Source organism: Cervus elaphus, chromosome 24 (genome assembly GCF_910594005.1).
Source record: "Cervus elaphus chromosome 24, mCerEla1.1, whole genome shotgun sequence".
In the NCBI taxonomy this organism is placed as follows: domain Eukaryota; kingdom Metazoa; phylum Chordata; class Mammalia; order Artiodactyla; family Cervidae; genus Cervus; species Cervus elaphus.
In genome coordinates this window covers 52,865,144-52,888,604 of record NC_057838.1, presented here as the reverse complement: position 1 = coordinate 52,888,604, position 23,461 = coordinate 52,865,144, and the positions used below count along the sequence as shown (strand labels likewise).

The following is a 23,461-nucleotide window of genomic DNA, read 5'->3' as shown; positions in this document are numbered from 1 at the left end:
CTTTCCTGTCAATCAGCTGCGAACACTGGAAACATAAAGGTGGTGACATGACACAGTTTGTTTTTTATTTCTTTTACTTGTGATACGATCATCCTAGAGGAACCATAGCCATCAGCTGTGTGCTCAAGCTCCCCTCGGTACAGAGCTCTGGAACATTAAACCGTAGAATTAGATTGAAATAATGGTAATGGTGGTGATGAGGGGTGGTGGTGATGAGCCCACAGAGGGCTGGGGGGGTTGGGGGTGGGGCTGGAGTCCTGGCTGAGCTCACAGAGTCAGGGTAAATAGGGTGGGTCCTCTTGTTTAACAATGGAAAAATGGTGTCATGCACACTGATCTGTTTATTCCTTCCTCTCCTATCACCTGTCTTGTAGTTGTTTAAGTGCATTTATTAAGCTCACGTAATTTAAAAGTCCAGGGGTCTATTGGTTTCAGGTAGGGCTAGATCCAGGAGATTCAAACTATGCCATGAGAGTTTAGTCTGTGCGTGTGTTTCCTCTCCCTGTCACCCCCCGCCCCCACCACCTTTCTACCTGTATCTCTTGCTTACTTATTCACGAAGAAGTTAAAAATTAAAAGGTCTCAATGACAATAACATCTCACACTGAGGTACACAGTTAGGTGGGGGGTAATCAAAGAAGACATGCTGAAGGAGGAAGCGTCTGAGTTTGCGATTGTAACCCCCAGGGAGGAGAGTGATCTAAAGAGGCTTTGTTCAACCTGTGCTCTGTGAACACCCGCCGAAGAGCCTGCTGGGCTTGCTGGTCATGATGCAGTTTCCTGGGCCTCGTCCCAGACCAACAGAATGAGATTCCTGAAGGGGCAAGGCCCTGGCTATGCACTCCTTTAGCATGTTCCCTCTGGGTGTTGTGTGCATTCCAGTTTAAAGCAACCGTCCTGAGTCGTGTACACAGACCACCCTGACTTAGCAGTGAGTTGTGCTGTAGGCAGGCAGCCTCCCTGAGGCCCTAAAATATGGCCTCCTCTTTTTCATACAGCAGTGCAGAAAGCATGGATATCTTGTGAAGAGCCCGCCTCTAGGTAGGCAGAGTAGACATGAAATGCACGGGAAGTTTCCATGAGTTCCTTTCAACCATCATTGCAATTTCAGAGGAGAGTGTAGTGTCCCTAACTCATGTATCTTCCTGCTCTACGAGATCCTAGTGTGGGCTCTGAAGGGAGGTGGCTAGATTCACGATTCCTGCTCTGCCCCTTATGTATATGCTGGGTGACCTTGAGATAGTTATTACCATCCAAGTCTAAGTTTTCTCATGGGCAAGACCTGTCCCCCAGATGGTGGGTGAGGATTAAGAGATGAATCTTTGGAGGCATTTAGCATGCTGTCTGACATCCAATAGGTGCTCAGTAAACCTCAACTGCTGTGATTTCATTGATCTTATTGGTACTTGATCTATAATCTGCCCAGGGATGAGAAATAAGATTTTAATCTGGGAAAGCTACCAGACTTCTACATCTTCTGCAAATTACCATAGGGTCAATAGAGCCTTAGGGAAAGATTTGGCTTCTATTAGCTTCTCTGCTTGCCTTAATTACATAAAATTAATTGTGGATAATCATATAGAAATGATAATGAATATTTAGTTCATTTCCATCTGGGACTCACCAGAGCATGGTAGTGAAGAGCAAAAGTTTTGGTGCAAAACAGATACACGTGTGAGCCTGATTCTGTCACTTACTAACTCTGTGACCTCGGGCACGTTACTGAACCTCTCTCAATTTTCTAGTCCCTACAATGGGGAGAAGAATAGGATTCTTCTCTCTGTTTTGTGAGGATTTACTGGTTGCTGGAAGTAAAGCACCTACTTGCTCCATAGAAAGTACTTTACCATCACCAGCGCCAACCTCCACCACCGTCTTCAAAGACTCTGTCAACTGGGGTGTCCGTATGCTCCACGTACTGTATGGAAGGAGACTTTTGTTGGGTTTAATATTTTTCATATTTTAAAATGGTGATGGAGTAAGTTTTTAAAGCTTATTTCTAAGCTTTTTTACTAACTACATTTTTTTTTTGACTGTGCCGAATCTTAGTTGTGGCACGTGGAATCTAGTTCCCTGACCAGGGATCGAACCTGGGTCCCCTGCATGGGGAGCGAGGAGTCTTAGCCACTGGACCACCCGGGGAATCCCCTATCAACACTCCTTACATTACCAGAAAGGAACTCTACCGGCCAGAGAAGAGAAGCTTGGGTTAGAAGAATGGAGGAGGGGGATGGAGTGACATTTCCAGGTTGTTCCAGGACTGACCTTTGGATGTGGGGAAGAGGAGGGGGTGACGAGGCATGTTACTAGACCCTCTTGGTAGATGTATTTCTCTTCCTCCCCATTTCTTGTCCTTCCCTTCTCTTCCCTTTTCTTTCTTTAGATGAATATGGAGATTTATAGATTTTTTTTTCCCCCTGAGATTGGGCCATCACTTTAGATTCTGGCAAAACACAGAAGTGCCCATTTGTTTCTTCCTGTGTATTCATTCTTGCCACAAAATAACACAGAACAGAGGGAAGCACTATCAAAGGCATTTCTGTTCAAAGGAACAGCTCCTCAATGATCACTGGTACCGTTGGAAGTTTCTTCTGCTTCTCTGACTGTGTAATGAGATGATTCTGAAATGATTCTGTAATCTGAAATGATTCTCTAGTGTAATCGTTTTTCTCGCCTTGAGTTTTATTATTTTTTTTGCTGGTTTTCCCTGAGGCACCTGAACTGAGATGGTTTCCCCCCTGCCACCCACTCAGGCTGTGCCCGTCGCATCAGAAGCCGCAGAGGAGCCTCATTTTGCTGCTGGGTGCTCAGCCAGGCCACACACTGCTGGGTCCCTGTGGCCCCCCGTGGGGCAGTCGAGGTATTTTCGGGGTCAGTGAACAAACGATCTAACCCCCCTCCTCCCGGACACAAGGTGAGAAGTCACTGTCCTCCCACTTGCCTGTCAGTCCTCAAGGAGCAGGAATCTGTCTGCCGCTGGGGTGTTTTCACAGCTCGCTAACACTCCCTCATGTCCCTTTATAATGAAGTGAGGAGGCAGGCCTCTCAGCCGCTGACTGTATGCAGTTAGAATTTAATAACTTTATATATCCCTCATTGTGGTTGGCCTCTATTTATGGCAAGAGATACTGGTTTTCCATTTGCCACAGTGATTTTTAGGTTCCTTGAACACTTGTGAGTCACAGAAAACTGAGTAAAAGAAAAGATGTAAGCAAATAACATAGGTGTCATGTAGGTACGTCAAAAATGTTGGTGGTTAGGGAGGCTGTGAAGGATGGAAGTTTGGGGAACCTGAGCTTGGTGCAGTGACATCCCTTCCCTCTTTGGGGTTCACGTCCATCGTGGAGCCACCATCTCTTGAAGCCAGCTGGCTCCATGCATCAGTTGGTGAGAGTCTTTATGAACTCACAAAGCCCAGCTCTCCAGGGGGGCAGAGGCACCATGCTGGGGAATACCTTTGTGCTGGTCCTCGGTTGTGAATGAAATAGTTCCAGGAGGCTCTTTACCTGGGATGAGAGTCAGGGCAGCAGGGAGATGGGAATTCAGAGTTTGGTCACCTTGGGTTTCTGTCTCAGCCAGGGAAGAAGTATCACCATAGATTCTGGAGTCACACCCCTTGGGTTCAAATCCAAACCTGTGCTCCAGCACTTATTAAACTGGGTAACCACAGGCAGGTTGCTCATCTTTGGGCTGCAGTTTTCCCATCTGTAAAATGGGATAATAATAGAGCTTACCGGTAGGGTTGTTGTGAAAGTTTGAGTTAAGAATAGAGAGTACCTATTAAAAAGAACATAATCTCATGGTAAGTGCTTAATCTTAGGTGGTATCATTGTTACTGTTGTCATCATCATCATCTCTCCTTGGTTGTAACATCAGCCGGGTATCAACTGCCTCAAAAGATCAGTGGTCCATGGCTGCTACACAATAAATGCTGACTCCCTGCCATTCCCTTCTCCTGCAGATGCCAGACCGGAAGGCTGGTGCAGTCTTGCACAGCTACAGACATATGTGGCTTTGGTACCTGACTTAACTCTGAGCAGTGGCGTGGGCACACTGCAGCTGCCTCCCGGGCACCATGCCCCTGGGATGTTGGGTGCACACCGTTCTGGGAGGTAGACTGAGTGTCACTCATTGAGAATGGTACCCATGCCTCATGATGGAGCTCTCTGACCAAGCAAGCCAAGCCAGGCCACCCATCTGTAAGAGTCCTTTTGTAAAAGCACATTCCAGCTCTAGCAGGAGTGATCCCCTCTTCTCTTAAGATCTTTAAGATAGAAACACTGACAACATCAATGTCTTCAGCAGCTAAGCCCAGGTTTAACCCCAAGCTACTTTTGTAAGTCGGTAGTGGGCTGCCCCATATTCCCTCTGTTCATCTACTATCGATCTAAACAAATCAGTTAATTAGCCCGGACAAGAAGTCTTCTGCGGTGTTAAATAACTCTCAAAATCTGCTGGAGATGCTTGAGTTACTTCATTGGCTATAACTTGAAGTTCATTACTTCTACACAAAGAGATGTTCAATGTAGGGTCTGGGAAACAAGCTGGAATCTGCACTGACGTCAAATTCTGTTTGTTTGTAGGAAAAACAAAATCATCCCTTTAGATCAGTGGTTTTCAAAGAGTGGGCCCTGAGACACCAGTATCAGCAGCACCTGGGAACGTGTCAGGCCCCACTCTAGACGCACTGAACCAGATGCTCTGCAGGCAAGGCCTTGTAATCAGTTCCTGAAGCCCTCCCAGTGATACTCACGGAGGCGAAAGCTTGAAAACCAGTGCTTTCAACTGGCTTTTCAGATTACAGACTTGTTTTGTTTTCTGGCAGAGAGAAGAGAAAAAGGAAAGTATGGAAAAGAGAAAGAGAGAGGAGGGGCAGGAGAGGAAATCAGAAAGATGGGTAAACAAGACCTGAGCAATATGGATGGGAAGTCTGTTTACCAAAGTTTGACCTTGAATAGCAGCATGGGGCTCATTTAAGATCTGGGAATATTATTCCAGAGCCTTAGAAACAGTATGGGAGAGGAAAATACTCATCCCTGACCACAGTGAATGGACAGGACACAGAGTGACCAAAATGCTGCTATGTTGTCAAAAGTGTGTGAGGACAGTGGGGTGTTTGCAGCATGAATAAAGAGTGGGGGAAAGCCCCAGTGGTTCTCAGGGTGGACTCACAGGAAATACTTAGTAAATGCTCTTTGACGTGACAGAGACCGAACCTTCGTGCCCTAGACTGAGTTTCCCCAGCTCGTTTGGATCTGGAGAAAGTAGGTGGGTTCACTGGGCCTGGTCTGCAGGGGAAAGCAGGAGGTGGCCATTGGGCCTCTGCTGTGTCCCCTCCCCCTGCCTTCTGCGACCCCGCTTGACTTACGGGAAAGAGTCTCAGGCTTCATTCAGTACAGGGACACCCACTCTTACTAGTGTGTGATGTTAACAAGTCACGAACTCTCTAACTTCAGGCTCCTCTTCTACAGAAGGAGGAGAAGAGTTGCTTCGGGATGTTTGTGCTCAGCATTGTAGCAGGGACACCTACCTACACACACAATACCTGGCACACAACAGGTGTTGAATAAGTATTTATTAAGTAGAAGAAAAAGAAAGGGAGAAAAGAAGGAGAATCGGTTGATTTTTATAAGACTTGTATGAAATACCGCTTTGAAAATACTTGGCGTAATTCTTGATACTACGATGTACTGTAAGTGGTATCTATCATGATGAGGGCAAGGAGAAAGAAAGAAAGGCTTCTAGGTGCCTAGAATTGAATCTGTATTCTTGCTGAGAATGTAGTTCCACTCCTCCCATTCCTCTTTCTCTGCAATCCATTCTCCAGCTTTGACTTTGGGGCCCCCTCACTTTTGGCACTGAGTTCAAGGCCTTCAGGTACAATGCATAGTAGGTGTTCAAAATGATCATAGAGCTGAAATGGACTGCAAGTGTGTAGCCACACTTGAGGTTGTTGGTGGTGGTTGTTCCAAGTGGGACTGACATCTTTTCAGTCTCTATAACTAAAGAATACGTGTTATTTTACCTTGTCTTATTTCTAAAGTAGGTACTCATTAACCATTTGGCTAACACATTTGCCTCACAGTCATAGTAAGCATTTTTACTAACATCCTTCCCATATGTGATAAGTTATAGAAATGCCATTAGTTGCTTTCATTTACATAATTAAAAGGATGTTCTCGTCTTGAAATTTTTGGATATTCCCTGCCAAACTCAATACAGGAAAGAAATTGGAAGTGGTATTTATTACATTTGCTGAAAGTCCTTGGTTTTCAGTTTTTCTCCAAAGAGCATACATAGGTTTTGGGAATCAGGCCTGAGTGGATCCCAAATCCACCTACTATTAACTTTGTGATCTTGAGCAAGTTCTCTAACCCCTCTGAGCCTAAATTTGCATCTGTATTCTATATAGATTTTATGTGGATTAAATAAATAACATTTGCAAGTGTATCTACAATAAATACACACCAAAAGTTAGCTTCTGCCCTTCACCAGCAAGTTGTGCAAGTATACTCAACAAATATTGACCACTGGCAAAGTAGGTCATTTTCAAGCTAGGACACAGAGAAGGATGCATGGGAGAAGTTTATGTTCCATGAGACATCTGAAAGAATTGTTGGGGTCTGAGAAGTATTATCCTGTAATCTGAGATCAGCTGTGGTAAAGACACTCAATGGGGAAAGGTCCTTTCAGGCTCCTTGCCAAAAATAGAGTATCGTTCTCTTCTGCATTTTGCATCCTGATGGCAGGTGGACAGTGAAGATAAGGAACAGGCTTAACGTTTGAAAAGTGAGTACTCAAAGCTCATCAGAAGACGCACCTTCCTTTAATGCTTTTAACAGTCACCACTGTGCTGTTTTTCGTGACAAGCACAGCGCTGACAATGGGAACCCCCTCACACACACACACGTACAGTTATCCACTGTTTACCATAAAATTAGCAATTCTGCAGCTCAAAACAGCAACAACCTCGTGGATATTTGTGCCCAAGGAGAAGTCACAGAGAACAAGGAATTCCTCCCAGGGACACTGTTCTGACCTCGGCATTGTTTTCCATCGCCTTTTGTAGTATCTCCATGCAGACCAGACCTGCCTTAGCAAATGAAGTAAGAGGTGGTTTTCCCCTACTAATATCAGTAGGCTTTGTAAGTTCTTGAAACATCTCTTATAAAGTCACCCTGAACAGTCCCTGCTGGGTCATCGTGCTTCCCAGCTAGGTGTGGGCTCGGGGCCCTTCAGGGCTGCCCCCCTCACCGTCAGCCTCCACAGCCTCCCAACCACGGCAGGGCTACAGGAAGACAGGGCAGTGAGGAGATGCCTGGGAGCACAGGCAGAAACGAGGCTCTCGTCGGGTTTTAACTGCAACAGGGAAAGCAAAACTGCAGGCAGGCTTCTAGTATGACCCGACTGTCTGTTGCATCAGTGACTAAGTGTCTGTTCACTTCTTTGCCCAAAAGCCAGCGAGTAGAATGTGGAATTAACCCAAAAGGCAGGGACCAGGGCTTCTGGGGACAATCGCTGTTGAAACCGAGATGGAATCCATGTTTGACCTGCTAGGGATAAAATTAATTGGTATTTTTTAGGGCTATGCTTTGGACCACAAAGTGGCAAGCCTAGAGCTGGGGGAGATGACCAGCATTGGCCATCTTCCCTCGCCGGCACTTTATCTTCTAAACACATCCTGTTCAGACCGCAAAGCTTTCTACTCTCAGCTAGGCTTGGGAACCGGAAGGCTTCCAGGTCTCAAGAAGTCACTGCCAGCAATGAATAATTCAGGCTTCGGCGAGGACATACAAGGAGATTGGAAACAAGATGCGGTTCTGTCATGCCCAGTCTGCTGGCTTATGCTGTGTCAGAAACAAAGCAGTGGGTTGAATGGTAGACCCCTAAAAGCTATGTCCATGTCACACCCCTGGAATCTGTAAATGTCACCACATTTTGAAAAGGAGGCTTTGCAGATGCAATGGAGGTAAGGATGTTAAGATCTTCAGGGCATCACTCTGAATCCAATATCAAGCGTCCTTGTAAGAGAGGCAGACAGAGAATAGCAGGGGGTGTGGAGAGAGAGGTGAGCTGAGAGTGAGGCCCAGGAGCTCCGAGGCTGCCAGCAGAACCTCTGGAGACAGACTCCCAGAGCCTCCGGCGGGAGCCCAGCCTGGCAGGACTGTGGACGTCTGGCCTCCACAACTGGGCCGGGACACACTTCTGTTGTTTTAAGCCGCCTGGTTCGGGGTGGATTTGTCACAGCAGTCACAGGAAACACACACCATGTTGGGGATGGCGTCGCGGTCAGAGAGCAGTCCATAAGCCAAGAGATGCTCAAGGAGGCTTTTTGTGAAGAAGAAAAATCCTGCCTTTGGTTCCTTGGAGCAGTGCTACTGGTATGTTTTATTTTCCCCTATAAACTCTAATCCCCCATTTTATTAATCTGCCAGAGGAAAGGAAGGGCCTGCTTCTGTCATCTTGCCTTAAAGAAATTGACTGTCATGGGCAAGGGGCGTGCTTTCTACACCGACACTGAGAACCTTCCCATTCTTTTCCTTATGTTCCCGCCACTACAGCGTCCAGACCAAGGTGTCCGATCCACACGTACCACATCGACCAGTTTCCTGAAGCTGATTTTGCCACCTTAGGCTCTGTCAGCTCTCTCTCTCTGCACCCAAGGCGAGAAGAGAATATAACCGAGGGAAGGGTGTACATTCCTCCTCCTATTATCTTACTTACCTCCGCGGAAACTATCTAAATCTTCTCTCAGCCTTAACAGACCTTTGGTTTACAGGAAGCATAGCAGGTCTGAATGATCAACATGCTCATTTGTGAGGTTCCCAGATGTCAGATTTTTAAGTTAACCAACACACAAGATAAATATTTTAACTAGCATTTTTATTTCCCATCCAGGCCAAGGGACAAGTTAGAAAAGTTCTATTCTAAGTACGTAGCTGAGGAAGTGTGGAAGGGCAAGTGGGTGCCGTGGTTTTGAAGGCAGCCTGTCAGTCACGGTGATTGAAACATAACCCCGGTGGTTTCCACAAGCATAATAAAATGCTTTGCAAAAGGCTGTCGAATTGTAGGATGTAATAAAGTTTGCTTAGCTGCATTTCCAAGGCCGCAGGGCCCTAACGCACGAGGCCCGTTTCCTTATGCCTGGGGATTTGTTCCCGTTCCTTCCGTGCCTGGAAATGACAGGACATAAAACCAGACATTTAGTGAGAACGAATAGCATTTTTAAAATCACGGCAATAAACACAATGTAAGTCTGCTCACTGCTGATCTCTCAGATGGCCATTAGCATGCTACTTGAAGCCACACAGACGCAGGTGTATGACGGAGTGTGGGCGGATTCCGGCCCTGCTAATGCTGCACTCCCTGGATCCCCACCTGCTCTGGGCTTTCTGTCTACAGCCCAGGCCCCAGGGGTCAGCTGCATAGTCTCTTGTTTTCTGGACACGCATCTTACAAAGCAAATGAACTAAATTCAGACCTTGAATTAGGTAAGAATAGACTCCCAAGCGGAGCCTTTATCACAAGTACCCAGGAAGCTTGTTAAAAACACAGATTTCCCCAGTCTGTCCTCCACATTCTGAATTAGCAGATGCGGAGTGAAGGCCAAGAATCTGTGCTTGTTAACAAGTTCTCCATGTGAGTCCGAGGCACCTGCCCCCGGACGGGGGAATTCTTGAGCTCCTATGTCTGTAGTGTGCGGAATCAGCTTTGCTGCAAGGCGAGTTACCTGAAGGATTTAGGCTGGGCCTAATGCAAATGAGTAATACTTCCAAAGAAGGAAAGTTGGAGGAAGCCCTCTCATCTTATTCCTAGGTCACAGAAATGCATTTCACAGCTCTGACACCCTTTTCACCCCGGAGGAGAACTTGTTGGAGCCTTGGCTTCTGGGCCTTAGTTAATGCGATTAGTAACATGGGTGTTCATTGGAAGGACTGACGTTGAAGCTGAAACGCCAATCCTTTGGCTACCTGATGCAGAGAGCTGACTCATTGGAAAAGACCCTGATGCTGGGAGGGATTGAGGGCAGGAGGAGAAGGGGACAACAGAGGATGAGATGGTTGGGTGGCATCACTGACTCAATGGACATGAGTTTGAGGAAACTCCGGGAGTTGGTGATGGACAGGGAGGCTTGGCGTGCTGCAGTCCATGGGGTTGCAAAGAGTCAGACATGACTGAGCGACTGAACTGAACTGAACTGAACATGGGTGTGGTCAGGAGTCAGACTAGCTGGGACTGCTTGCTTGAAGGACATTGGAAAGGGCAGACCATTCCAGGAAACAGAAATTTAAATGAGAAGGGAAGAAAAAGGAGAATTTTACAGCCTAGATTCCATAGTTTGAGGGAGGTTGAAAGAAAGGGCTCTTAGGAAATGTTGGGGCAGCTACCACAGATGTGATAGATGAAGAGATTTTGAGAAACATTTTTGAGAAGTACAAAGAGACTTCCCCTTTGGGGTTTTCCAGAGACCTAAGTGAAGCTTTACAGAGCTTTTCGTTTCCTGTTTGCTATTTATGGCTTTGAGTGCAACACTGCAGGCAGACCTGGGAGGCCAGGGCGCAAAGGCCCGGCTGCCCGCTAACACCAGCATGAACGTCAGGATATGCTCAGTACAGGCCCATTGGACCCACCGGAGAGGACACGCCGGCGCCCGCTTCAGTCTCTGGCTCATGGAGTGTGTTGTCAGTAGGTCCAGCACTGTACATTTTCTGCAAGTTCGTAAGAGGGTAGAGAGCAAAGGGCAGGCCGGGCATTCCTTTGGAATTACATCCGCTCCCTTCTGGGATCCAGAACATAGCAGCCCACTCACTTCTGCTTCAGCCTTTATGTTTTAGCTCAGGGCACACTCACTGCCTCCCCAGGTCCCACGTCTGTGAGAGAGGCGGCTACCCATCCGTTTGCACCCTTCCCGACCCCGCAGAAGGGGGCCTGTCTCCCTGTTTTCTGACACTGGGATCCTCCCTATCTAGCCGGGACACATGGGTCATCTCCTGATCATTCATCATCACCCTGGTCCTTGAACAATTATTGACTTAGAGGCACTGTGCAGGCCTGGAAATGGATGTACCCTTCCTCTTCCTCCGCCTCGCCTGTCCAGGGCAGATTTATGTCCTAGGAGAAGTTTCCCTTGGTTTTATTTTTGGTCTCTTGAACACCGCGGCCCAGTGTTACTTCCTTCGCCCGCCTTTCCTGGCACCAGCCCTGTGATTTCTGCCTCTCCCTGGATGCCCGTGTCGGTTCCCGAGCAGGCTTCCCGTCGGTCCTCTTCCAATGCCTCCTGCATCGTATCCTGCTCACAGCGCGGCGTTCACACCATCTGCCTGGCTGCTTGAGGCTCTGTCTTCAGCAGCTCCTGGTCTCCTACTCGTCTGGAAGCTCGTGAGGCACAGAGTCCACTTCTCGTGCCAGACACAGCGAGTGAACAGGCTGAAGTTTGAGACGTGGGGCGTGTCCTTTCCTGGCGACAGGACACGTGCGTGGCGGGGTAAAGGGGGGAACGAGAGGGAACACGCACAGGTGCTTAGGGCAGTGCCGGCACGGCAGATGGACCCAGCACCGTGAGCCGCGGTGTCCTCACCGTTGTTCTTGCTCTGGACTGAGCTGCCAGGCAGGGCCACCCGGCAGCAGGGACCCAGGAAACGTCAAAGCAAGCGGAAGTCAGCGCTCAGATACACAGGGCGAGTCAGCCTCATTGTCGAGCAGGGGGCATGCGGGTGACACACCCACCCCCGCGCCATCCTCTGGTCGGACTTCGCATATCAGCGCCTTTTGGGTCTCCACTTCCCTTTGGATCGCACCTTTAGACGGTGGTGTTTTCAGTGTTTACCTGGGCGTATCAACAAATGTGTATACTGAAGCAGGCCGGAGGTTCTAGGCAGGGTGCACACAGGTGAATAATGAGATCCTCAAAGTGCTCCCAGCTGCTTTGCGGAACCACCTCACCCTGGGGGGGAGGCAAGACAGCAGGTCACCAGGGGCCAGGTGAGCAGTCCAGAAAACGGGGCTTCTGGAGTTCCGGGAGCAGGAGCCCAGAACGTCTGAGGTGTGACTGATCTCCCCACTGAACACGTGTCTTTCAGATATTTCTGTGTTCCTGAGAAGCACAGGGCAGATGAACTGAGACTGCCCCTGCCCCCACGAGGAGGAGGACGCGGTGGCATCACCAAGGTCAGAGCAGGGCTTGGTTTTGCAGAGCAGGGTGAAGGCAGAAGGGGGGCCCTGTGGCCCTGGATGGTAGATCTTTGGGGAGGGAACCTTTGAATTAGGAAGGGAAGTAAACTAGTCTGATGGAGAAAATTTAAATACGTTTATATATATTTATTTATTTATCTCCGGCTTTGCTGGGTCTTCGTTGCTGCAAGGGCTTTTCTCTGCTTGTGGTGTGCGGGCCTCTCTGGCTGTGAAGCAGAGGCCTTGGAACACAGGCTCAGCAGCCGTGGTGCCGGGGCTTAGCTGCTCCGCGGCGTGTGAGATCTTCCCAGATAAGGGATTGAAGCCAAGTCTCCTGCATTGGCAGGCGGATTCTTTACCACTGAGCCACCAGGGAAGCCCTCACCTAAGTTTTGAGTAAGACCTGCTGTGGGCTCTTCACCCATCTCTCCTTGAAAGCTTCAGGAGAGTCTCTAGAATCCATCTGCAGTTTGTTGTCATGACTGACGGTACAGGGGGTCAAGGGATTCCAGCTGGGGTCTGAATGAATCACGCCCTACTTCCCCTTAATATGCAGGCATCACCAGGCTCCATAAAGTCTCTCTTCACACACACACACACAAAGGGCAGAATCCTTTGTTTTAAACAGATCCAACCTGTGTGTGTGTGTGTGTTCAAGGCAAGCTCTTCTTACTGTGTCAGTAAAGGAGACTCCTCCCTCTTGACCCCATTCTTCCTGCATCCTAGAGGGCCAAGGGAGATGGGCTTTGATGCTAAGAAAACAGATCACTGTCTCTCTTTCTATAGAGGAACCTGGATGCGAGCTGCCCCCAGGTGACCTAACTGGTTGTCTTTTTTCGTTGCTCAGTCACCGAGTTGTGTCCTATTCTTTGTGACCCCATGAACTGCAGCAAGGCAGGCTTCCCTGTCCTTCACCATCTCCTGGAGTTTGCTCAAACTCACGTCCATTGAGTCGGTGATGCCATCCAACCATCTCGTCCTCTCTCATCCCCTTCTCCTGCCTTCAGTCTTTCCCAGCATTCAGGGTCTTTTCCAGTGAGTTGGCTCTTCACATCAGGTGGCCAGAGTATTGAACCTTCAGCTTCAGTCCTTCCAATGAATATTCAGGGTTGATTTCCTTTAGGATTGACCAGTTTGATCTCTGTGCTTTCCAAGGGACTCTCAAGAGTCTTCTCCAGCACCACAGTATGAAACCATCAATTCTTCGGCCCTCAGCCTTCTTTATGGCCCAACTCTTACATCCATACATGACTACTGGAAAAACCATGGTGACTTAGGTTTAGTCCTACTCTTTCGATCCCGTGGACTGTAGCCTGCCAGGCTCCTTTGTCCATGGGATTCTCCAGGCGAGAATACTGGAGTGGGCTGCCATTTCGGCTTTGACTGTATGGAGCTTTTTTGGCAAGATGATGTCTCTGGTTTTTAATATGTGGTGTAAGTTTGTCATAGCTTTTCTTCCAAGGAGCAAGAGTCTTTTAATTTCGTTCTAACTGGGTAGAGTGTGAAAGGAACATTTGGGACTGTAAAAATGCAATCCGCTGTCGTCTGTCTTTCGGACAGTGTTCCTCACCGGTGCTACTCTGTGGGAATGCCCTGGGGAGGTCTAAACACTGCCAGGCCTCCCCACCACCCTCAGAGACTCTGATCTAACCATCTAGAGTGTGGCCTAGTTCTGTGGCAGGGAATTACTGGGCATGAAGCCTTCAGGCCAGTTTCAAAGTGTGCTCCCAATAGAATGCTCTGAAAGCCCCAAAGCAATGGAGGTACTGCAGACAGGTTTCAGGAGGCCTCCATGGCAAATATTCAGCCTCTGCTCTGGTTGGCTGTCCTCTGCTTTCTCAGCAGAGCCACATGTACAGGGCAAATATTGTCCATCAAAAGTAGTGCCTCTTGCCCAAAAGAATGAATGCACGAACTTGTTTTCCTTCCTTCCCGACGCTGACACAGAAATGGTTTTAAAACAAAGACAAATACTGTATATTAACACATGTGTGTGGAGTCTAGAAAAATAGTACTGATGAACCTGCAGGGCAGCAATGGAGAGGCAGACACAGAGAACAGACCTGTGGACGAAGTGGGGAAAGGAGAGGGCGGGGCGAATTGAGAGAGTAGCATGGAAACATACACCTTACCACGTGTAAAACAGATCGCCAGTGGGAATTTTGCTTTGTGACTACCTGGAGGGTGGGATGGGGTGAAAATGGGAGGGAAGTTTAAGAGGGCGGGGACATATATACCTGTGGCTGATTCATGTTGATGTATGGCAGAAACCAGCACAATATTGTAAAGCAAATATCTTGCAATAAAAAACAACAACAAAGTAACTACACTCAGGCACAAAACAAAGGCGTGAGACTGTGACATAAAATTCCTCTGTAACAGTTCTCTGCTATAAAAGTAACTTGGTTTGTAGCAGGCCCGTGTACAGGGCAGACAGGCATGCAAAGTCATTCCGCTCACACCAAAAACAAGGTGAGCAATTTTCTAAGGACAGGCACCCCTGACCCCTGCTTCTCAGATTTTTTCTTAATAAACTTGGTCTGAGAAATTGGATCACAAGAGCCGCTGGTGGCAATCTCTTACAGCATATAGGTAAAGAAGAAGCTGGGGGAGAAGGGACAAGGATCAGAGAGCAGCTCTGATTAGTAACCGAGGTGATGCAATTGTCCTTCTGTCTAGAGGCAGGAAGGGGTTACTCCCAAGTGCAGGGGCCGGAAACCCAGTGATGTGATGATGGACTCTAGAGAGCAGGGCAACTCGCCAGCACATTTTCTCACTCAAAATTGTCCCTCTGCGATTAATAACAGCTTCCTGCTACTAGAGGGTGTTAATTAACTTCCCTTTAAACAGGGTGGGGGGAGGTCTGTTTCCCAGTCCTGTGTGTTTGTCATCTCGAAGGGGGCACAGAAAGCAGCTCTGGGCACCATGGGGCCAGACCCCCGGGAGGGGAGGCGCAGACCTCTGTCTGCCCTGCGGCGAGGTCAGGCCCACCCCCAGGCTGCGTGGCCACAGATTCAGCACTGTCACTTTGCTCTCTGAAGGGACAGATCAAACACAAAGGACAGTGAATATGCAAGAAGCATGATGCCAGCCTTGTGGCTGTGTGACTGGGCAGCCCTGCGGGGCTTGTCACCTCTTTGATCCCATCCTGTCACGGCAAATGAGACTACACCCACTCTGAGGCTTGGTGAACTCACCCCTAGGCAACTCTTGCTACTCCCTGGGCAGGTTCTCATGTCCCACTTGAAGGCAGTAAGGCTTTTCTCTCCCCTCTTTGGTCCATAGACATCACCTCCTTGTATCTGTGCCTTGAAAAGGCTCTCCCTAAAAGGCTTTCTCATCCTGACAGAGTTTATGAAGAACCGGCTTCTTTATTTGTCTCTAAATCTGCAGCTTGATATTACCTTTCCCCAAGACTCAAGTCGAAATGAAAAAGGATTACTTTATATTTACTTCCGTCTTTCATGAAAGAAACTAATTTTGAGAAAGAAAGTCCCTACAATGTGAAACACATTCCCTCCCTTCAAACCCTCTGAGGGGCAGAGGCAAAGCTAGGAGGCCTGCGTGCTGTTTCATTTACTCTGTCTAGCAGGGACTGCTTCTTATCATGCTTTTGAGGGTCACCTTCCTTCAGCGCTCTCCTCCGCTCTAGTTGTGTGCTCCTGTTAGAAGAGAATTTTCAAGCCGAGCATGGAGCAGGACACGTTGGATAATGAATGGCTCCGAGGGTTTGCTGAGTGTGTTATTTAATTAATGACACTTGCGTCTGGAGTGTCTACAACTCCATAGTTGAATAAAAGGTGTATTTGCTGAGGGATTACAGACAAACACTCAAGAATTGTCACAGTGAGAATTTGTCGGGGTTCAGCACATTTAACAGACTAATGGGGTTATTATTATTTTTTTTCCTTTCCACCCTTTAAAAGGTACCGACATTGATAGAACTCTGTTCCCTTTGCCTTGTGTGTGAGCTGAGATTATGATCCAAAAAAAAAAAAAATCCTTAGGCTAATGGATAAAAGTCTATAACCCGAAGCAGAGCCTCTCACCAAAAACAGAGATGATGTGTTTAATGTTGTATTGCTGAGAAACTGATGGTCAAATAGGTTATGGTTTACCTCAGTTACTCACAAAGAACTGAGCTGCATGCAAGTTGCATATGGCACCCAAAAAGCAAGGGTTCAAAACCCTTGAAGAAGACACCACTGCAGGGTGTAGGGAATAGAGACTGTTTCCCACTATGCTGCATCTCCTGAGGGTCTAGTGCTGAGGGTAGACATGCAGATGGTGAAAAGACAAAAGATGACGCATCCCATGCAGAGGCGTCGGCCGCCCCTACGGGGGCATGTGTGGCTCCATCTCTGTGTATGTTCAGACGGGCTGTAAATACAAAGGGTTAAGTTGTAATCCTGTGAGTCAGTGTGGGCACCGGGCAACTTACATCCCCTCTCCAGACCACAGTCTCTTCCTTTGTAAAACAACAGGTTGATTTATATGTTCTTTAAAGTCCCTTCCAGCCCAAAGATGCACAGTCTCTGATTTTTCTCAGTAGAGAGATGAAAGCTTTCTGCGCCTCTGATAGAGCTAATTGCTCACTTTGGGGATTTAAGGGCCATTTAGTCTAGGACAAGACCCCCTGAGGCAGGGAGGGCATATGCAGGGCCCGCTACACGAGGGCCAGAAGGCTCAGCTCTACTCCAGAGCTCAGCGGGATGGTCCGGGGATGAGGCATCGGCTTGGGGCCTGTCTCCCCCACTCTGTCCCTCCCACTGCAGACCTCCCCACCCTGGCAGACAGCACGGCCAGAGGCTCGGGGGGCTCAGCTGGAGTGAGGTGAGGGGCCCCAAGGCTGCTCTTTCCTGGGTGGGAGGGAAACCCCTCTGTTCAGGGTGTCAGCTGGCCAGCTGCTGTGCTCGGGGTGTGCAGACCTACGTGTGGGAAACTCCTGTAATCTTCCCGTAAGTCCCGTGGGGTGGATCTCAGAGCCCCACAGTAAGTGGGACTGGAACCAGACCCGCCTCACTGTGGAGATCAGCCCCTTGTCAACACTGCAGTGTCCACCGCGGTGGCAGCCAGCAGGCACACATGGGTAATGCGCTGACAGACGGGGCTTGTCTGAATGGAGGCTGGGGAAAGAGTAAAATATCTACCGGCCTTCAAAGACTGACTCTAAACAAAGAACATAAAACACCACATTTATTTTAACACTTATATAATTTTTATATTATGATTTTTTACATTGTTAAGATAGTGAAATGATAATATTTCAATATATTGGGTAAATGTAGTAACACTAATTTGTCCTTAATCTCGGAGGAGGAAGTGGCAACCCACTCCAGTGTTCTTGCCTGGAGAATCCCAGGGACAGAGGAGCCTGGTGGGCTGCCGTCTATGGGGTCGCACAGGGTCGGACACGACTGAAGCGACTTAGCAGCAGCAGCAGCAGTCCTTAATCTGGCTTCTGGAAAATGTCAAAGGACATGTGTGGCTCACATTCTCATCCTGGTGGTCAGCACGGCTCTGAGACAGTAGCCCGGGGCCCCGGCTCTGAAAACACGGGGAAGCTGGTGGGGGCGGCAAGGGGAGCCCTGGGAATGTCTACAGAGTTGACATAGTATTTAAGTACCTGGGCTCTGCACTCAAGTTATGCCCGTGACTTATTAGATGTATTATCTTTATCAAATTACTTTGCCCATCTGGGCCTTAGTTCATCATCTACAAAACAGGAAGATAGCACCTATGTCACAGAGTTGTTATGACCACTAAAGATGATACAGGTGAGGCACTTAGCATGGTACCTGGCCCAGAGGAAGGTCTAGACTCTACAGAACTATTGTCACTCATTCATTCACTCAGTGTTTCTGAGCACCCAGGAGATAACAGGGGCTGTTCTAAATGCCAAAGACAATGGCCCTGTCCTCAGACACTTACTTGCTAGTGGAAGATACAGACAAACAAATGAGTCTATAACATGATGACAGGGGACGCTGAGTGCTGTGAAGAAAAATGAGGCAAGTTTAAGGAGGAAACAGGGCTCTGCTTTAGATTGAGCACTTGAGAAAGGCCTTTCTGAGTGGGTGGACATTTGAGTTGAATGCTGAATGGAAGAAGGAAAGAAAAGAATCCCAGCCATGGGGGCCAAAAAATGTCAGGGCCCTGAGATGGGAGCTTGTGTGATATAGTCTAGGAAGAGCAAGGAAGCAGGAAAGCTGGAAGCCAGAGTATGGAGGAGAGTTGGGGCCATGAGACTGGATTTTATCCTAAGTCACCGGCTATGGCCTACACGGCCCACTGTGATTAGGCCTGGCTGGCTTTACAAAGTATGGGGAAGGAACATGATCTGATGGCCCATTAAAAGGATTGCAATCTTAACAGATTTACTATTTTAGTATGTCCATTCTTTTTTTTATGACCTTGGGTGAGTTTGAGGGCATATTGTTGTGCTGAGTCGTGTCCGATTCTTTTGTGTCCCCATGGACCACAATCTGCCAGGCTCCTTTGTCCGTGGGATTTCCCAGGCAAGAATATTGGAGTGAGTTGCCGTTTCCTCCTCCAGGGGATCTTCCTGGCTCAGGCTACATCGGCAGGTGGATTCTTTACTGCTGAACCATCACGGGAGCCCTGATTGAGGGTATAGGTGTGCCTTTTAAGAGTCCCAGTCAACAGTTAAAATAAGAGAGTCTATATAAAGAAGGTATATTTTTAACTGCAGTATCATGAAACCTCACCCATAATGAGGGGAGTTCTTAGGCTTTACTGAAAATAACTTTCTGTTAAACTCTTATACTACTTTTCATTTCCATTTAGTACCATTCTTTTGAAAGATTAAGAAATAAAAATTAACCACAAACAAGATCTTCAAACTTAGAAAAAGAAAAAAGAAAAAAAAAAAAAAAAACCAACGAACTGCCCCAGTAGATAAAGATCCTTGAAAGGAGAGTAATAAAGCAAACCCTTGATAGGGGTGTCACAGATAAATCCTGATGCACTTCATTGCACATATTCCTTGTTCAAATTGATAACTCTGGAATCTGCAGGAGTCACAGAGAGATAAGAGAGGGGGCAGAGTTCTGAGAGGAGCCCTGAGCGGCCCAGACCGGCATTCTGCCTGTTAGAATGCTCCCCTTTCCCATAGCTCTCTGTGACTCTGGCTTATCATTTCTAATTAAAAAAATGACTCTTGCAATATCATGGGCTTTCATTTCTCCAAAACAATACCACGCCATCAGCTTGCAGCTCAGAATGTCCACAGCTCTGTACTATTTTTTTGGAGCCTCTCTGGAATATGGTATGGAGCTCTAGCGAAGGAAAATTGCTAAGAACATCTAATTACATTCTAAGTCATTTTTTTGGCCTGTCTTAAAGGAATGAAAATGATCTGCCGGTTTTTATAGCCCTTCTTGACCTAAAGATATCTGCTGGCGGAAAGAAAATCCTCAATTGGGCTCTTTTAATGCTTTAATTATTACGTGATCTATCATCTTATGCACTGACTTGCACACTTGGAAAAATCTCTTAAAGACACATTAAAATTGATTGGCTAATCCTCGACCGTGGGGGTGGCTCTTGGAGGGCAGGTAATTGTCTGTGGGCATGGGAGGTGAGACAGGATTGACACCAAGTTATCAGATGGGATAAGGGAGGGAAATGGATTTGACCCCAGGTAGGGCTGACACTGCACTGCTGACTTGCTCAGAGTACAGTCACATGCGCGCTCAGTGGCTGTCAGGATTCCTTTCCTCAGTTTATCTTTTGTCTCCCTTTCCTCTGGAGGCTTCTCCTGCATTGCTTTTCCAAGTGAGGAGCAAGATGACTGCCAGAAGCCTGAAGTCTAGTCCATACCACCCCTGAGTCCACATACCACATGGTGGAGAAGCTAGCTTGGCTAACTGGTCAAGCGCAGCGCCTACAGCTGTGCTTTCCAGATGAGATTGGCAGTAACCAAGTCCCCTGTCTGCTACGCCTGTCCTATTTTCTGCTTGACCCTCTCCATAGTTTTCTAAATGTTTTGAAATTCAAGGGCTAATTATAGACCCTTGGTGAACACACCCTATCTCTAAAGAAAACTCAAACCTGAAGGTCTTGAATGGAGCCCTTGGGAGTCCTCACTGGTCCCAAGAGTACAGAATCTTGTGCGTTATGGTCCAGGGTTGAGTAACTGTGATTGATACACTCCTCTTCATCAAATGCAGTTGTACCTTCCAGGCAAATATTCAATCCATAATTGTTGTTGCAAAGGGAACCCAGAGCAGCACTGCCTCTTTGGCAGGGCGGTTGTGATAAGTGGATAAAGTGACCTACACAAAGCCCCCAGCACAGAAATCACCAAATACTGGTACTTTTCTTGAAGTTAGTGAAGAAGCAAGTGTATGCTATATGTTGCACCTCGGCTTCATCGTACAACCCTTCTGTTTGGTTAGCTCGAGCTTAAGCAGAGGAGGACATGTCTATACAGAGAACCACCAATTTTAGTGTAAAGGTAAGTGTGGGCTCCAGAGTTAGACTGTCCGGGTGGCCCTAACTCTCCATGTATAACCTAAGAGTCCTGGGAAAAGTCCCAGAGCAACCGTAAGCTTCAGTTTCTACATCTGAACACCGGGACAATACTAGAGGATGGCTGTGGGATTTCACTGAAATAAAACCTGTGTAGTGCTTCATATAACTTGCCCATAATGAGATGGCCATAATTGGTATCATCAAGGATCATGAAAGATGAAGCATCATCTGTGCTGGTTTTTCCTGCAGCTCTTGAAATGATAATCTTCTAGGCCTTGGTGGTCCCTTCAAGTTTGGGAGGATGGCCAGGAGGAGAATAGACTCAGATGCAGCAATGTAACTGAATGTAGGGTCTGGCTGCTTGCTGCTCAAAAGCCAGTAGAGAGGCCAGGTTGGTGGAAAGGAAACTTTGCTTTATTTTGGAGGCTGGCAACCTGGGGGCGGGCTGCTATCCAAAGGCCGACCTCCCCGCCAACCCCCATTGACAACCAGTGGACAAGAGCTTTTATAGACAGAGGGAGGGGGCTACACGCAGAAGCAGCAGAGTTAGCTCTGGCAGTCACATTGGCGTTGGTCATCGGTGGTCTGATCGGTGTCACCTCGAGTGTCTTAGGTACAGTTAATCTTCAGCTCCAGGGCCAGTTTGTTTCCATCTCCCCGAGGCCAGTTCTTGGAACTGTGGCAGCTTATGTCATGGCTACAGTCCAGTCATCGTGTAGTTAACTTCTTCCACCTGGTGGGGTTTTCAGTATCTATAAGACAGCTCACAGAATTTTATCTATAGCACTGGAGGAACTAAAGGCTCCTGACTTTGTTTACAGACTAAACTATTATTGTTTTGACCTGTTTGACTGTTTTCCTTTGTTTTGGCATTTTCTCATTTCTCTGATTAAACTTACTCTTTGGCTAAAGTTTTCTTCACAGACAAAAGGCAGGCTGAAGATATGGGGTTGAGGGGGCCGGGGGTGGAGCATATAACCCTGCTCTGTTTCAGGAGCAAAGTGTCTGTGAAGATTATATGCAACAACTGTTCTTTTCTGTTTAAACTTATTCTGGAATGACTGAATATCCAGCCAGCAGTTAGACCATACATTACAGCCACTCTCCTCCTGCCTTTTCTTCTCTCCTAAACTCAAAATTTTTCACATTTCTGATTTATATATAGTCCTTTTTTTACTGTGAAATATGGGCTTCCCTGGTGACTCAGATGGTAAAGAATCCACCTGCAATACAGGAGACTAGGGTTCAACCCCTGAGTTGGGAAGATCCCTGGAGAAGGGAATGGCAATCCACTCCAGTATTCGTGTCTGGAGAATCCCATGGACAGAGGAGCCTGGTGGGCTGTAGTCCATGGGGTCACAAAGAGTCAGACATGACTGAACGACTAACAATAACTGTGAAATATAACATATGCAGAAAAGTGTTTTATACACACACACACACACACATATGTATATACTATATCTACATATATATATATATAGCTTATAGAATTAATATAAAGCAAACATGTGTTTTGCCACACTGTGACAAGGAATAGAACACTACCAGCCTTTCTACCCTCCCACCCCACACTCCTCTTCTGAATCACAGGCTTCTTCTTGCCTCCTCCACAAAGATAACCACTGGGCTGATTTTTATGGTGATGGATTCTTTGCTTTCCTTTATATTCATTTCCTCCCTAAATGAATGTATCTCTAAATACTATAATTTAGTTTTGCCTGTTCGTGAACTTGATTCAAACACAATCATGCAGTATGTGTTCTTTTGTGTTTCTGTTGTTCTACATTCTTGCAGACACTTGATATTGTCAGTCATTTAAAATTTTGGCTATTGTGGGTATACAGTGGTATTTCATTGTGTTTAAAGTATGTTTCCCTGATGACTAAAGATTATTAGACAGTCCAAGACCAATCTTTTACAAAGTGCTTATTCAAATGGTTTTGTAGTTTCTACTGGGCTGTTGACTTTCTCTAAGTGGCTTATACATTTTTTTTCTTTTTCTTTAAAAATACTATCTTGTGGGTACTGACCCTTCCTTGTTCATAATGTGGCAAATACGTTCTCCCACTCTGTATCTTGCATTTCTCACTCTTACTCTCTCTTAATGGTTTTTTTGATAAACAAAATTAATTTGAATGTAGTCGATCCATCTTTTTTATAACAATGCTTTTGTATCCTATTTAAAAAGTCTTTCCCTATAGCATGACCATGACAATGTTTTCCTATATTCCCTTCTAAGGTTGCCCTTCAGACTTTGAACTATAATCCACCTGGAATTGACTTTTTTTTTTTTTTATTATTATTTTTTTTTTCCAGTGGGTTTTGTCATACATTGATATGAATCAGCCATGGATTTACATGTATTCCCAATCCCGATCCCCTCTCCCACCTCCCTCTCCACCCGATTCCTCTGGGTCTTCCCAGTGCACCAGGCCGGAGCACTTGTCTCATGCGTCCCACCTGGGCTGGTGATCTGTTTCACCATAGATAGTATACATGCTCTTCTTTTGAAATATCCCACCCTCACATTCTCCCACAAAGTTCAAAAGTCTGTTCTGTATTTCTGTGTCTCTTTTTCTGTTTTGCATATAGGGTTATCGTTATCACCTTTCTAAATTCCATATATATGTGTTAGTATGCTGTAATGTTCTTTATCTTTCTGGCTTACTTCACTCTGTATAATGGGCTCCAGCTTCATCCATCTCATTAGGACTGGTTCAAATGAATTCTTTTTAATGGCTGAGTAATATTCCATGGTGTATATGTACCACAGCTTCCTTATCCATTCATC

At 46.9% G+C, this 23,461-nt stretch overlaps 1 protein-coding gene across 12 annotated transcripts in view; it reads right to left on the bottom strand.

The window, feature by feature from the left end:
• Window positions 1–8,864: 8,864 nt before the first annotated feature.
• The window catches only part of FHIT (fragile histidine triad diadenosine triphosphatase), a 1,484,422-nt gene continuing 1,469,825 nt past the window's right edge, over window positions 8,865–23,461 (bottom strand). For all 12 annotated transcript variants that reach the window (XM_043886316.1, XM_043886317.1, XM_043886315.1 and 9 more), the window contains one exon: window positions 8,865–9,173. The gene's annotated coding sequence lies outside the window, so the exon portion shown is untranslated. The remainder of the gene's footprint in view (window positions 9,174–23,461) is intronic.